The sequence below is a fragment of the Pleurodeles waltl genome, chromosome 2_1 (genome assembly GCF_031143425.1).
Source record: "Pleurodeles waltl isolate 20211129_DDA chromosome 2_1, aPleWal1.hap1.20221129, whole genome shotgun sequence".
Taxonomy (NCBI): domain Eukaryota; kingdom Metazoa; phylum Chordata; class Amphibia; order Caudata; family Salamandridae; genus Pleurodeles; species Pleurodeles waltl.
In genome coordinates, this window is record NC_090438.1 from 510,693,695 (window position 1) to 510,710,493 (window position 16,799).

Consider the following 16,799-nt stretch of genomic DNA (forward strand, 5'->3'; position numbering starts at 1 on the left):
AATCTATATAAAGAGGCCCAGAATGCCTCACACTCTCTACCACAATGGCTGCACTCTACGTCATGGCGAGGAGGATGAGGATCCTGGCAGGTTTGAGGAGAGGGAGGAGGAGACAGGAGCGCATTTTCAGAGTGCGCATTACACTTTTTGACCTGACAGAGGAGGAAGTATATGAGAGGTATAGGTTGAACTCAGCCATGATACTTGACTTAATAGCTGAGCTACAACCCCTACTGCAGCGCAGAACACGAAGGACACATAGTATCCCCACCCATGTTCAGGTATTATGTTCCTTACACCTACTCGCCTCAGGGAGCTATCAAGGGGTCGTAGCAGCGGCTGGGGGGGTGTCACAGAGCACCCTCTCCAGATTCTTCAATGCATTTATCAACGCCATGCTAAGCAAACTCCAACAGTACATCCGATTCCCCCACACCCTGCAGGAAATACAGCAGACAAAAATTGAGTTTTATCAGATAGCACAGTTCCCCCACGTCTTAGGTGCCACAAATGGCACATATGTGGCAATATGTCCACCTTCTGTCACAGAGTATGTGTACCGAAACCGTAAACACCAACATTCCATGAATATACAGGTGATATGCAATGCCTCCCATATCATAACTGATCTCGTGGCCAGGTACCCAGGGAGCACACATGATTCATACATCTTTCGCCACAGCGGCATTCACACAAGACTGGTAGCTGGTGAGTTTGGTGAAGGATATCTACTAGGTAATGTCACTCTTTACAATGGCGCATAGATAACAAACCCTTGTCAGATGGCTGAGGTACTCATCAAACCTTCTGTCCCTTTCAGGAGACAGTGCCTATGCAGTGCGCATCTACATGATGACGCCCTACCTCAATCCCACAACACCAGCAGAACGTAGATACAATGCAGCACACAGGGCAACCCGCTACGTGGTGGAGCGCATATTTGGCCTCCTGAAGAGTCGCTTCCGTTGCCTCCACAAGAGTGGAGGGGCACTACAGTACAGTCCAGAAACCACATGTAGAATATTGGCTACTTGTGCAATCTTGCACAATATAGCTACAACCAGGGGCATTGCTATAGAAATCAGTGACATTGAATCAGATGAGGATGACGACCCCATACCACCTCTACAGCCAGCAGACAGGACCAGTGCAGTAGAGGGAAGGCAAAGGCGTGCTGACATCACACACAACCATTTCAGACGTGAGTATGTATAACAAAACTCCACTGACAACTGTACCTGTAGTGATAGAAATTTATTACCTTACGTCAGGTAATTAATTGTGATGAAAGAAGTAAAAAGGTGAATAAGAAAAACGAAAATGAACAAAAAAACTGAGTCCCACACTATTACTTCATAGTGGGGACACCAGTGTCAATGCGGCAAGAGTCACTTCCTCCTCCCTCGCACACCACTGGGGTGCCCAGTTGACTCACTGGCACCCTGAATGTCACCCTCAGTGGCAGAGCTGCGCCTGGCACTGCGCCGTCTGGTGTCTGAAGCAGGTACTTGCACACTACTGAGGCTTGAACTGTCCTCCGTGTCCCCCAAGGCAACCTCACTGGGAGTGGCCGACCTCTGTCCCATGACTAGTTCAATCACATTGGTGATTTGGACAAGGCCCTGGACCACATCCCTGCTGGTGTGTGCAGCCTCAACCTGGGCCGCCACAGCACGACGGGCGATGAGGGCGGTGGAGTTGGCCATCCTATTTGAGGACCTGCAGTAGTTCGCAAACATGGTTCGGAAACGGTGATCATGTCTGCGTCGTCTCACTCTTTCGTGGCGCAGCTCCTCACACAGGTCACGCACTGCACTGCACTGGTCAGCTCCCTAGTGTCCTGAGAGGCCTGCACCTGTCCCTCACGCAGCTGGGTGATATTGTCGTTCAGGGTGTCAATTCGCCGATGCAAGCCAACCATATGTCTGTTGTGGACTCTAAGGTTCCTGTCCAGACTCAGAATTCTCCTGTTTTGCAGGCGCTGTTGCTGCAACATAGCAGCCTCAAGTCCACCAAACAAGGATGTACCCTCAGCTGCCTCCTGCAGTTGCTGCTGGACACTGTGGCACTTCTGCGATGTGCTGAATGACCCCTGTCATCTGGTATCTGGCTGAGTCTATCGGGTGCAGATGGTGTGCTTGGCCCCTCCTGCTGCACATCGGAGTCACCACTGAGGTCTGGAAGTGGCAATGGCCTGGGCCTGCGGCGCACAGTGGAGACATCGACGGACCCACTGGTGTTGGTGTCAGAGGGCAGCTGTGTGTCCGTCTCCCCTACACACGCATTTTCTGTGGCTGCTGTGCCAGGCCCACCTGCAACAACAATATGCAGCATGTCAGTTCTGTATGTTACATTATCTGTCCAGAAATGGCAATAAAGCTATAGGTACTGCTCTACATGGTGTAGTGTGTGTTGTGTTACCTTGGGTGTCACTATGCTTGCTTACATTGTCATGCCACTGTCTATACTAGTTTGTGGACCACAACTCCCATAATGCATTGTTGTGCTGCTACTAAGATGTGGAGTGGACTACTTCACACACTACTTCACATTACATGCTAATTCCTAAGGGGCTTTTATGCATGCACATATTGGGTTCACACAACAACATTGCACTTACCTTGGATGGTACTTGGTTGAGCGAAGGTGTCTATATCTGTGACCCCTGTCACTGCTTCCGGTAGGAGTGTTGATTCCACCAGGTCCTCCAGTGGTGTGGCAGGTGGCTCGGTTGGTGGTCCTCCTCCTGTGCTCCTGGCCTCTGCAAGTCTCCTTGCCACCCTCTCCTTTGCCCGGGACCGCAGGTCATACCAGCGTTTCTTGATCTCCTCAATGGAGCGCTGTGCCACTCCAATAGCGCAGATTTTACTTTGGATCTCAAGCCATAGTCTTCTCTTCTCACTCTCTGGCACCTGGAGGGATGATTTGCCAAACAGGCGGTCATGGCTCCTCATCACCTCTTCTGTTAATGCCTCCAGCTCCTGCTCACTGAACTTCAGTTTGGGCTTCCACTCCTGCTTCTCCTGTGCTGGACCTTGGGGCTCCATTGTGGCTCAGGTGATGCTGCTCCTTCAGAGTGCTGCTCAATGTGGCTGGGCTGCTCTCACTCAGGATGCTGGTTTGGGTGTGGCACCTGTAACTGCCTGGGATGACTTATTTCCTGCTGGTGATGTCATCAGGCTCCTCCAGGTGTGCATTCTCGAACTTTGTCGTATTTTGCGATTTTTTACCGAATCGGTAAAAAATCGCAAATTGCGAGAATGCAAATTGCGATTCAGTAAATGGGCCTCGCAAACCACAAATATCGATTTTTAAGAAATCGCTAATTCCGAATCGCAAATTTGTTACATGGCCAATTGCGACTCGGAAATAGCGATTTCTTAAAAATCACATTTTGCGAATCGCAGACCCCAGTTTTCATACATCTGGCCCCAAGCTTCTTCCATCCGGTGGCAGCTTCCTTGCACCCTCAGCTGGCATTTCCTGGGCTCCTGCCCACTCTTGACACTGTCGCGACTCTTGGACTTGGTCCCCTTGTCTTACAGGTACTCAGGTCCGGAAATCCACTGTTGTTGCATTGCTGGTGTTGGTTTTCCTTGCAGAATCCCCCTATCACGACTACTGTGCTCTCCGGCGGTTGTAGGTGCACTTTACACCTACCTTACATTGTCTTGGGGTGGGCTATTTTTCTAACCCTCACTGTTTTCTTACAGTCCCAGCGACCCTCTACAAGCTCACAGAGGTTTGGGGTCCATTCGGGGTTCGCATTCCACTTTTGGAGTATATGGTTTGTGTTGCCCCTATACCTATGTGCTCCTATTGCAATCTACTGTAACTTTACACTGCTTGCATTACTTTTCTTGATGTTACCTGCATAATTTTGTTTTGTGTACATATATCTTGTGTACATATCTTATCCTCATACTGAGGGTACTCACTGAGATACTTTTGGCATATTGTCATAAAAATAAAGTACCTTTATTTTTAGTACTTCTGTGTATTGTGTTTTCTTATGATATTGTGCATATGACACCAGTGGTATAGTAGGAGGTTTGCATGTCTCCTAGTTCAGCCTAAGCTGCTTTGCCATAGCTACCTTCTATCAGCCTGAGCTGCTAGAAACACCACTTCTACACTAATAAGGGATAACTGGACCTGGCACAAGGTGTAAGTACCTCTGGTACCCACTACAAGCCAGGCCAGCCTCCTACAGGAGGCAAGGATTTAACTTCACCAAATTTGGACAGAAGGGCCACTGGACTGTCGGGGACACTTGGATCCAGCTCCTGTGTTCCAGGGACCACGCTTGTCAAGATAAGAGGGGACCCAGAGGACCGGTGATGCAGAAGTTTGATGTCTGGTGAGCAGGGGGAAGATTCTGTCGACCCCCGTGAGATTTCTTCTTGGCTTCCACTGCAGGGTGAAGGCAGACAGCCCTCAGAGCATGCACCACCAGGAAACAGTCGAGAAAGCTGTCAGGATGAGGTGCTACAATGTTTCTGGTAGTCTTCTTGCTACTTTGTTGCAGTTTTGCACGCGTCCTGGAGCAGTCAGCGGTCGATCCTTGGCAGAAGTTGAAGAGAGAAGTGCAGAGGAACTCTGGTGAGCTCCTGCATTCGTTATCTGGTGAGAAACCCACAGGAGACACCCTAAATAGCCCTCAGAGGAGGATTGGCTACAGAGAAAGGTAAGCACCTATCAGGAGGGGTCTCTGACGTCACCTGCTGGCACTGGCCACTCAGAGGTGTCCATTGTGCCCTCACACCTCTGCATCCAAGATGGCAGAGGTCTGGGACACATTGGACGAGCTCTGGGCACCTCCCCTTGTGAGGTGCTGGTCAGGGGAGTGGTCACTCCCCTTTCCTTTGTCCAGTTTCGTGCCAGAGCAAGGGCTGGGGGGATCCCTGAACTGGTGTAGACTGGCTTATGCAAGGAGGCACCATCTGTGCCCTTCAAAGCATTTCCAGAGGCCAGGAGAGGCTACTCCTCTCAGGCACTTAACACCTATTTCCAAAGGGAGAGGATGTAACACCCTCTCTCAGAGGAAATCCTTTGTTCTGCCTTCCTGGGCCTGGGCTGCCCAGGCCCAAGGGGGGCATAAACCTGTCTGAGGGTTGGCAGCAGCGGTAGCTGCAGAGAAAACCCCGGAGAGTTAGTTTGGCAGTACCCAGGCTCTATGCTGGAGCCCCAGGGATGCATGGAATTGTCCCCCCAGTACCAGAATGGTATTGGGGTGACTATTCCATGATCTTAGACATGTTACATGGCCATGTTCGGAGTTACCGTTGTGACGCTACATATAGGTATTGACCTATATGTAGTTCACACGTGTAATGGTGTCCCTGCACTCACAAAGTCCGGGGAATTTGCCCTGAACAATGTGGGGGCACCTTGGCTAGTGCCAGGGTGCCCTCACACTAAGTACCTTTGCACCTAACCTTCACTAAGTGAGGGTTAGACATATAGGTGACTTATACGTTACTTAAGTGCAGTGTAAAATGGCTGTGAAATAACGTGGATGTTATTTCACTCTGGCTGCAGTGGCAGTCCTGTGTAAGAATTGTCTCAGCTCCCTATGGTGGCAAAATAAATGCTGCAGCCCATAGGGATCTCCTGGAACCCCAATACCCTGGATACCTAGGTACCATATACTGAGGAATTATAAGGGTGTTCCAGTGTGCCAATGATAATTGGTAAAATTTGTCACTAGCCTGCAGTGACAATTTTAAAAGCAGAGAGAGCATAAACACTGAAGTTCTGGTTGGCAGAGCCTCAGTGATACAGTTAGGCACCACACAGGGAAAACATATAGCCCACACACGTACGAGCACTGGGGTCCTGACTAGCAGGATCCCAGTGACACATATCAAACACACTGACAACATAGGGTTTTCACTATGAGCACTGGGCCCTGGCTTGCAGGATCCCAGTGAGACAGTAAAAACACCCTGACATATACTCACAAACAGACCAAAAGTGGGGGTAACAAGGCTAGAAAGAGGCTACCTTCCTACATAGGCCTATTGCATTCTATTGTATTTTCTACTGTTTGCACTATTCTATGACTGCTTACTTACCTTACCTGATTTTGGTCTCTAGTGTATATATTGTGCATAATACTTACCTCCAGAAGGAGTACTGCCACAAAGACATTTTTGGCCTTGTGTCACTTAAGTAAAGTACCTTTATTTTTGGTAACACTGAGTATTGTATTTTATTGAGTATAAATACTGTGTAACTATAGTGGTATTGCAGGATCTTTGCATGTCTCCTAGTTCAGCCTAAGCTGCTCTGCTACAGCTACCTCTAGGCAGCCTTAGCTGCTAGAACACTGCCTACATTTCACTAATAAGGGATAAATGGACCTGGTATAAGGTGTAAGTACTTTAGGTACCCACTACATACCAGGCCAGCTTCCTACATTTGTGGTGCAGCGGTGGGATAAGTACTTAAAATTGCGTTACCACTTTGTTACTAGTACTTTCCACAATAAAAGTGTACTCCAATAATTAGAGCTATATACACTTGTACTTAGTAGTCATTTTGCAGTTTCTAAAAAGTTCTGAAAAGTTTTTCTTTTCTCTAAATAGTTTGCTAACCTTTTACTCTTCTCCCTAAACTCTTTATTTCACTATGCCTGTTGTAGAGGCTACCCCCAGGGATGTAAAGACAACCTATGAAAGCTTGAATTTCAAAAGTTTGAGCGGTCTCTGCTTAGAAAGAAGTTTAGGGACTGGGAGGAACCCCAAACAAGGAATTTCTCTTGAATCACTTCCTGCAAGATGACCAGGAATATACCACTGACCAGGTACAGACAGAGGGGGAGGTAGAGGTAGATTCCATCCAGGTAGATTCGGGAGACCATTCTGAAGATCCAGGGAGGGTCCTTCCACAGATCTTTCCATGAAAAATCCTAGTATAGCTGGTAGTGGGAAGGGGTCATAGACAGGTAGGAAACCCTTCACACCTAGAGGTCAGGTAACTAGAGTTACTCAAGTTAGGGAAAGATCATCCTCTTCTAATTCCCATGTCACTTCTGTCTCAGAGGTGTCACACACATAGAACCCTGAGGACCAGTCCCTAGTTAGGGAACTCAGAAAGCTGAGGTTGGAAGAGTCCAGATTGAGGCTACAAAAGCAGCAGTTGGCCTTGGACAGGGAATCCCTATCTGTGGAAAGGGAAAGGCAGGGCTTGGGGTAGTTCCCCATGGTGGCACCAGCAATAGTTTCAGGAACTCCAGTGTTTAATTCCAGAAACATGCACAAGGTTGTCCTACCTTACAAGGATGGGGATGCTATTTACAAGTGGTTTGCTGCACTTGAGAGGGCCTGTAAAATTCAGAGGGTCCCTCAGGCACAGTAGCCTGCTATCCTTGGCTGTCTTCCACTGACAAGGGGAGAGACAGACTCCTTATTGTCAGGGAAGATGACTCAGACAACTACCATGTTCTGAAAAGTGTACTCTTGGATGGATTAGGCTTAACCACTGAACATTAGAGAATCAAGACTTCACAGGATTGGATAGACTTTGTAGACTGTTCAGTGAAGGCCTTAGAAGGTTGGTTAAATGGCAGTAAATTGACTGACTACGAAAGCCTATATAATCTGATTTTGAAAGAGCATATTCTTAACAATTGTGTGTCTGATTTGTGGCACCAATATCTTGTGGACTCAGATCTGACCTCTCCCCAAGAATTGGGAAAGAAGGCAGACAAATGGGTTAGAACAAGGGTGAGTAGAAAAGCTCATACAGGGGATGACAACGACAGCAAAAAGAAAGATGGTGAAAAATCTCATAATCATGGGGATAAAAGTAAGCACAGGGACCCTTCTTCAGGTCCAAAACACTCCTCTGGAGGTGGGGATAAATCATCTTCCTCTTCTTCCCATCCTTCACACAATAAAAAGCCTAGGTGCTATGTGTGCAAAGGTGAAGGCCATCAGCCAGGGGATAAGCCCTGCCCAGGTAAAGCCCCTGAACCTACCACCACTAATACATCAAGCTCCAGTGCCCCTAACAGTAGTGGTAATAGTGGTAGGACTTCTGGCAATAGTCAAGCAAAGGGTGTAGTTGGGTTCACTTTTGGGTCCATCAAAGAAACTGGGGTAGAGAATCCCAAGACTATTTCTGTCAGACCTGGTGGCATTGGCCTTGCCATCTTGGCTGCTTGTCCCCTTAAGATGGACAAATACAAGCAGTCAAATGTAATAAATGATGTTGAGGCCCAGGCCTACAGGAACACAGGTGCCAGTATCACTTTGGTGACTGAGGCCCAGGCCTACAGGGACACAGGTGCCAGTATCACTTTGGTGACTGAAAACTTGGTGTTATCTGCACAAAACCTCCTTGGTCAGAAGTACCAAGTTACTGATGTAAACAACTCCACTCAGTCTCTCCCCTTAGCTGTAGTGCAACGTAGTTGGGGTGGAGTTACTGGCCCAAAGCAGGTGTTGGTATCCCCTAGATTAACTGTAGATTGTCTCTTAGGGACTGACCTAGAGGCCTCAGGTTGGGCTGAGGTAGAGTTTAGGACCCATGCATCCATGCTGGGTATCCCTGAGGAATTGCTTCCTCTCATTAAGGGTGAAATGAAAAAGCAAAGAAGAGAAAAAGGTCTGAAATCTCAGGATCCTTCTCCACCAACAGGTGAAAAGGATATCAAAGTATCCCTTCCCCACCCTACCACTAAGGACACCATTCTTGTGGTGGGAGAAAGCTCTCCTGGGGTGGAACCTGTACCAAAGGAGCCCTCAGCTACAACAGCTGGACTCCCAGAGGTAAAGGTACCTCTCTGTGGAACCACTAAACCAGATGTGCAAAATAGCACTGTTTTAGTAAATTTGGAGCAACCCTCCAGCCCTTGGATTCCAAGTTATGGGGACACTCTAGAGATCTCTGAGTGGCCAGTGCCAGCAGGCGATGCCAGAAACCCCTCCTGATAGGTGGATACCTGGGTAGGTAGCCAATCCGCCTCTCAGGGCTATCAAGGGTCTCTCCTCTGGGTGTTTCCTCAGATTCAGATTGCAAGACTCCTCCAGTAACCCTCTACATCCTCTGCTTCAGCTTCTGACCGTCGGATCAACCGCGGACTGCTCCAGGAACCACTGTAACTGCAACAAAGTATCCAGGCTGACTCCTGTTACCTGAAACTTACGCTCCAGCCAGCATTTGCTACAGTTTCCAAAGTGTGCACACTTTTAGGTCTCCCTGTCTTCACCCTGCACCAGAAGAACCGATGGAATCTCCTGTGGAGTGACGGAGTCACTTCCCTGCTTCTGCAGGCACCCTTCTGCAACGACGACCGGTTCTCTGGGACTCCTCTCCTGACGACGAGCGTGCTTCCTGGAACACAGGTGGTGAACCAACATGACCCAGACTGTCCTAAGGTCCAGCTGTCCAAATTTGGTGGAGGTAAGAGCTTGTGTTCCCTGTTTGCGACAGTACCCCTGTGCACCACGTCATCTACAGCTCCTGTGCACTTCTTCAAAGAATCCTTCATGCACAGTGTAGCCCAGGTCCCCAGCACTCCATTCTGTGACACATAAAACTCACTGAGATGTTCTCCGGTGACGTGGGACCTTCCTTTGTAGTGCTGCAATAACCACATTTTGCATATACTTTGTCCCCGTGTCCTGGGACTCCCATGGGTGCTGCCTGGTCTTCTGAGGGTTTTCTATAGTGCTGAAAGCCCCTCTGTCTCCTCACTCCAAGTTGATACCCCCAGGTGTAGGAAAGTACCAACTTTCTTGGAATGTTACCCCCAGTTTTACCTGTATGTCAGTATGTTATTCCCTGTCTCACCGGGATCCTACTGGTCAGGACCCAGTACTCATACATTATGGCCTAATGTGTGTGTTGTGTATAGTGTCTGACTGTGTCACTGAGGCTCTGATAACCAGAACCTCAGTACTTATGCTCTCTCTGCCTTTAAAATTGTCACTATAGGCTAGTGACCACTTTTACCAATTCTAATTGGCACACTGTAACACCATTATAATTCTCTAGTCTATGGTACCTAGGTACCCAGGGTATTGGGGTTCCAGGAGATCCCTATGGGCTGCAGCTTTTCTTTTGCCACCCATAGGGAGCTCAGACAAACCTTACACAGGACTGCCACTGCAGCCTGAGTGAAATAATGCACACGTTATTTCACAGCCATTTTCACTGCACTTAAGTAACTTAGAAGTCATCTATATGTCTAATCTTGACCTGCTGAAGGTTAGGTGCAAAGTTACTAAGTGTGAGGGCACCCTTGCACTAGCAAAGGTGTCCCCACATAATTCAGGGCCATTTCCCTGGACTTTGTGAGTGCGGGGACACCATTGCACACGTGCACCACATATAGGTCAATACCTATATGTAGCTTCACACTGGCAACTTCGAATATGGCCATTTAACATGTCTAAGATCATAGATTTGTTCCCCCATGCCAAATCTGGTATTGGGTTGCCAATTCCATGCGTCCCCGGGGCGCCACTATGGATCCCGGGTACTGCCAAACCAGCTCACTGGGGTTTTCTCTGCAGCTACCGCTGCTGCCACCCCACAGACAGGGTTCGGCTCTCCTGGGGTCTGGGCAGCCCAGTCCCAGGAAGGCACAACAAAGGATTTCCATTGAGAGAGGGTGTTACACCCTCTCCCTTTGGAAATAGGTGTTAAAGGCTGGGAGGGGTAGCCTCTCACAGCCTCTGGAAATGCTTTGAAGGGCACAGATCGTGTCTTCCTTGCATAAGCCACCCTAAACCGGTTGAGGGAACCCCCCAGTCCCTGCTCTAGCATGAAACTGGACAAAGAAAAGGGGAGTGACCACTCCCCTGCCCATCACCACCCCAGGGGTGGTGCCCAGAGCTCCTCCAGTGTGTCCCACACCTCTGCCATCTTGGATCCAGAGATGTGAGTGCACTCTGGAGGCCTCTGAGTGGCCAGTGGCAGCAGGTGACATCAGAAACCCCTCCTGATAGGTGTTTACCTGACTAGGTGGCCAGTCCTCCTCTGAGGGCTATTTAGGGTCTCTCCAGTGGGCTTTTCCTCAGATAATGACTTGCAAGAATTCATCAGAGTTCCTCTGCACCTCTCTCTTCGACTTTTGCCAAGGATCGACTGCTGACTGCTCCAGGATACCTGCAAAACTACAACAAAGTAGCAAGAATACTACCACTGACATAGTAGCACCTAATCCTGTCAGCTTTCTCAACTGTTTCCTGGTGGTGCATGCTTTGGGGGTGCCTGCCTTCATCCTGCACTGGAAGCCACAAAGAGATCTCCTGTGGGTTGACGGAATCTTCCCCCTGCTCCAGCAGGCACCAAACTTCAGTGTCACCGGTATTCTGGGGCCCCTCTCACCCAGAAGAGACTGGCTCCTGGAGCACGGTTGGTGGACCCAAGTGACCCAGACTGTCCAGTAGTCCAACTGTCCAAATTTGGAGGAGGTAAGTCCTTGCCTCTCCTCTCCAGATAGTAATCCTGTGAAACGCGTGAACTGCACCTACAAGGGCTTCTGTGCACATTTCTATGAAATGCTTTGTGCATAGCCAAGCCCAGGTCCCCAGCACTCTGTTCTGCGATGATCAGCTCCCTGAGTTCATCTCCGGCTTTGCGGGACCCTCTTTTGCAGTGTTGGGATGACCACCATGTTCAGAGTTCTTGAACCCGTGTTCAAGTACTTCTGTGGGTGCTACATTCTTGTGAGTGGGCTCTCTTCATTGCTGAGGGCACCCTCTGTCTCCTCTCCCAAGTGGCGACATCCTGGTCCTTCCTGGGCCCGGGCAGTACCCTTTTTCTTCAACCATGACTCTTGCAGCTAGCAAGGCTTGTTTGTGGTATTTTACCAAAGAAACAACTCTTTGTCCTCCAGCACACCATGGGACATCTTCTGCACGAAGGAGAAGTTCCTAGCATCTTTCGTTGTTGCAGAATCTTCAGCTTCTTCCATCCGGAGGCAGCCATTTTGCACCTTCATCCGGGGTTTAGTGGGCTCCTGCCCCCCTGGACACTTTCATGACTCTTGGACTTGGTCCCCTTCCTTTGCAGGTCCTCAGGTTCAGGAATCCATCTTCAGTGCTTTGCAGTCTGTTGTGGTCTTTGCAAAATCCTCTATCACGAGTTTAGTGAATTTCTGGGGGAAATAGTAGTACTTTACTCCTACGATCCAGGGTCTTGGGGTGAGGTATCTTGGACACCCTTAGTGTTTTCTTACTCTACCAAGTGATCCTCTACACACTACAGTAGCCTAGGGGTCCATTCGTGGTTCGCATTCCACTTTCTTAGTATATGGTTTGTGTTGCCCCTAGGCCTACTGCATCCTATTGTATTCTACAGTGTTTGCGCTACTTTCTGGCTGTTTTACTTACCTAATTTTGGTTTGGGAGTATATCCTCTGAGATATTTTTGGCACATTGTCACTAAAATAAAGTACCTTTATTTTTAGTAACTCTGAGCATTGTCTTTCTGATGATATAGAACCTATATGATGTAAGTGGTATAGTAGGAGCTTTGCATGTCTTCTAGTTCAGCCTAAGCTGCTCTGCTATAGCTACCTCTATCAGCCTAAGCTGCTAGAAGATGACTAATCTACTATTAAGGGATAACTGGACCTGGCACAAGGTGTAAGTACCATCAGGTACCCACTATAAGCCAGGCCAGCCTCGTACAACCCTCTTCTGGGTTGGCAGGGGCTCCCGTCTTTCCTGGATCTTCTTTCGACTTCTGGACTTGGTCTCCTTCCTCTGCAGGTCTTCAGGCCCAGGAATCCACCATTTGTTGTTTGCAGTCTTGCTTAATCTCTCAGGGGAAATCCTTTGTTCTGTCTCCCTGGGACCAGGCTGCCCAGGCCCCAGGGGGGCAGAAACCTGTCTGAGGGGTTGGCAGCACCAGTAGGAGACCCCAGAAAGTTAGTTTGGCAGTACCCGGGCTCTATGCTGGAGACCCAGGGATGCATGGAACTGTCCCCTCAATACCAGAATGGTATTGGGGTGACAATTCCATGATCCTAGACATGTTACATGGCAATGTTCGGAGTTACCATTGTGACGCTACATATAGGTAGTGACCTATATGCAGTGCACGCATGTAATGGTGTCGCCGCACTCACAAAGTCCGGGGAATTTGCCCTGAACAATGTGGGGGTACCTTGGCTAGTGCCAGGGTGCCCACACACTAAGGTGGTCATTACAACATTAGCGGTAAAAGCCGCTCACCGCCGTGCAGAAGACCGCCAACACACCGCCGCGGCCGCGGAATTCCGCCACAGCTATTACGACCCACATCTCGAAATCCGACAAAATTCAGACACCCACACAAGTCCGCCACACCAAAGGTCAGTGATAAACTGGTGAAAACAAAACCTCCACCGTCACGCCAACAGAAATACGCCCATGCTATCATGACCCACGAATCCACGCAGCGGTCTTTCAACTACGGTATTCCATTGGCCGTACACACCGCTGCGCTCAAAATACACACACATCTCCAAAACAACACCACATTGGACAATTTAAAATACACACACCTGATACACATACACACACCACTCCCACACACCCAAAACAATATAAAACACACACCCACATCACACACAAAGCCCTACGACCAAAATCCAGAAAGAAGGCCAGAGAGAGACACCAGCATCAACAAACTAGCAGCCACAGGCACTCAACACCATCACCCACACAACTTCCACGCACAAAACACCACACACCACTACATATCACCACACTTATCACCACACACATCACCCCACACATCACCTACACCACCCCATGGCACGGCAAAGACACCCCAGGTTCTCGGAGCAGGAGCTCAGGGTCATGGTGGAGCACACCTCCATTGCTAGGAAGATGGAGCTATGGCGAAGAATAGTCGACAGGGTCAACGCAGTGGGACAGCACCCAAGAAATCGGGACGACATCAGGAAGAGGTGGAACGACCTACGGGGAAGGTGCGTTCCGTGGTCTCAAGACACCACATCGCAGTACAGCGGACTGGCAGCGGACCCCCACCTCCTCACCCACAACTAACAACATGGGAGGAGCAGGTCTTGGCGATTCTGCATCCTGAGGGCCTAGCAGGAGTCGGTGGAGGAATGGACTCTGGTAAGTCAAATCTTAACTATCATATCCCCCACCCTACCTGCATGCTATCACAGAGCCACCCCCTCCCCTATCACTCCAACTCCTCACAAATTTACTAAAAACACAAACCACCCATCCCAACACTAAGCCCTGCATGACAAAACAAAGCATGGACACCCATCACTAAAGCATGCCCACTGCACATACCCATAACACCCCCCTCAACCATCATCACACAAGCCCCCACACAGGTATGCTAGCACTGGGGTACACGGTACCCACCCATGCATGCACACCATGCCACACCCAGATGCAATAATCATGCTTTTACACCCCTGCAGGACCACCACCCAACGTCACCAGACAGGAGGGTCCAGACATCTCCACCCCACCCACAGAAGAGGCCCACAGTGATGACAGCAGCTCTGTGCAACTGGATCCAGATGAACAGCCCGGACCATCGTGGGCCTCAGGACAGTTGGTTCCCCTCACACAGGCACAGCCCACCAAAGACATTCCACCCTCTGGTAACACCAGCACAGCACCCACCCAGCGGGCCCATACCTCCGTCCCCAGGACACGTCAATCGGCTGGGTGTCCACCACTACTGGGAACCCAGGATAACCCACCACCCCAACAACAACAGGGACCTGGGGGCAGTGGGCACACGGTCCAGGGGACGGAGGCACAGGAACACAGGGGAACTGGGAGGGCTGCTGTGCGACAGGGGGCGGACAGGCCAAGGGAACCCACTCTCCACGAGGCCCTCTCCTCCATCATGGGAGCATACCACCACTCCCAGGAGACGATGGCAACGGTCCTGGCCAAGTTTCAGGAGACCCAGCGCATGCAGGAGGAACAGTATTTGGGGTTCAGGGAGGAACTCAGAACCATCAGCTCCGCCCTGGGCACCATCGTAGGGGTGCTGAAGGAAATACTTAACACCAGGAGGGACACTGTGGCACTAAAAGGGGCCCCTGACACTAGCATGGACGATGAACTGCCCACCACCTACGCCGGCGCTAGTGGACAGGAGGCACCGCCACAGGACCACCACACCAACACCCCACCCACTGCAGACAGAGAACCACCCCGCAAGCGGTCCCTGAGATCCAGGAACAAGACAGAGCACGATGCCAAGACCTCGCCAAGAAATGAGACCACCCTGATTTTCATCCTACTGTCCCACTTTGTAACCCTGTCCATATTGGAACTGCCCCAGCTCCACTTCCTATGCCCATATGGGCAATGCACCTGTGAGACTAATAGACTGGACTCTGCCATGGACATTCCTCCACCATCACCCCTCACCATATTACAACCCCCCTCCAATATTTAGCACTTCAATAAACAACCTTGAAGCACAAAACAATCTGGAGTCTGTGATTTCGAAAATGTGAATTGGCAATGACAGTGACAAAATGCGTTTTCAAATGTAATGTCAACATACCTATGTCACACATCTCAAGTCCATGAGGAATATAAGCAGATGACACACGTTGGAAACCACACCTGTGAAACCGTAAGGGAAATGTACAACTCAGTGACCATATACTGGTTGAAATTGACAGACAGGATAGAGGTAGAAGTGTGAAAGTACTTGTAGTAGGCAGGAATGTTTTCTCACCTGTGTGTCACTGGAAATACTGCTGGATGACTGAGTCCAATGTCTTTTTTCTCTGCTTCCTCCTCACCACTGTCCACAGGCTCCACAGCTGCCACAACACCGTCATCTGGACCATCCTCCTGCAGAAAAGGCACCTGTCGTTGCAAAGCCAAGTTGTGAAGCATACAGCAGGCCACGATGATCTGGCACACCTTCTTTGGTGAGTAGATTAGAGAACCACCTGTCATATGGAGGCACCTGAACCTGGCCTTTCGATCACCCTCCTAGACCGTCCATGGGCCTCATTGTAGCGTTCCTCTGCCCTGGTCCTGGGATTCCTCACTGGGATCAGTAGCCATGACAGGTTGGGGTAACCGGAGTCCCCTAATAGCCACACACGGTGCCTCTGGAGTTGAACCATCACATAAGGGATGCTGCTATTCCGCAGGATGTAGGCGTCATGCACAGAGCCAGGGAACATAGCATTTACCTGGGAGATATACTGGTCTGCCAAACATACCATCTGTACATTCATCGAATGATAACTCTTCCGGTTCCTGTACACCTGTTCACTCCTGTGGGGGGGGGACCAGAGCTACATGGGTCCCATCAATGGCACCTATGATGTTGGGGATATGTCCAAGGGCATAGAAGTCACCTTTAACTGTTGGCAAATCCTCCACCTGAGGGAAAGCGATATAGCTCTGCATGTGTTTCAGAAGGGCAGACAACACTCTGGACAACACGTTGGAAAACATAGGCTGGGACATCCCTGATGCCATGGCCACTGTTGTTTGAAATGACCCACTTGCAAGGAAATGGAGCACTGACAGCACCTGCACTTGAAGGGGGATTCCTGTGGGATGGCGGATTGCTGACATCAGGTCAGGCTCCAACTGGGTACACAGTTCCTGGATTGTGGCACGGTCAAACCTGTAGGTGATTATCAAATGTCTTTCCTCCATTGTCGACAGGTCCACCAGCGGTCGGTACACCGGAGGATTCTGCCATCTTCTCACAGCGGACGGTTCCTAGGAAGGACAACAGCAACCACAGAGTCAAACAACTCAGAGGTATGTTCCCACAGTCTACACAGAACACCATTCGTACACTAAATGTGGCTT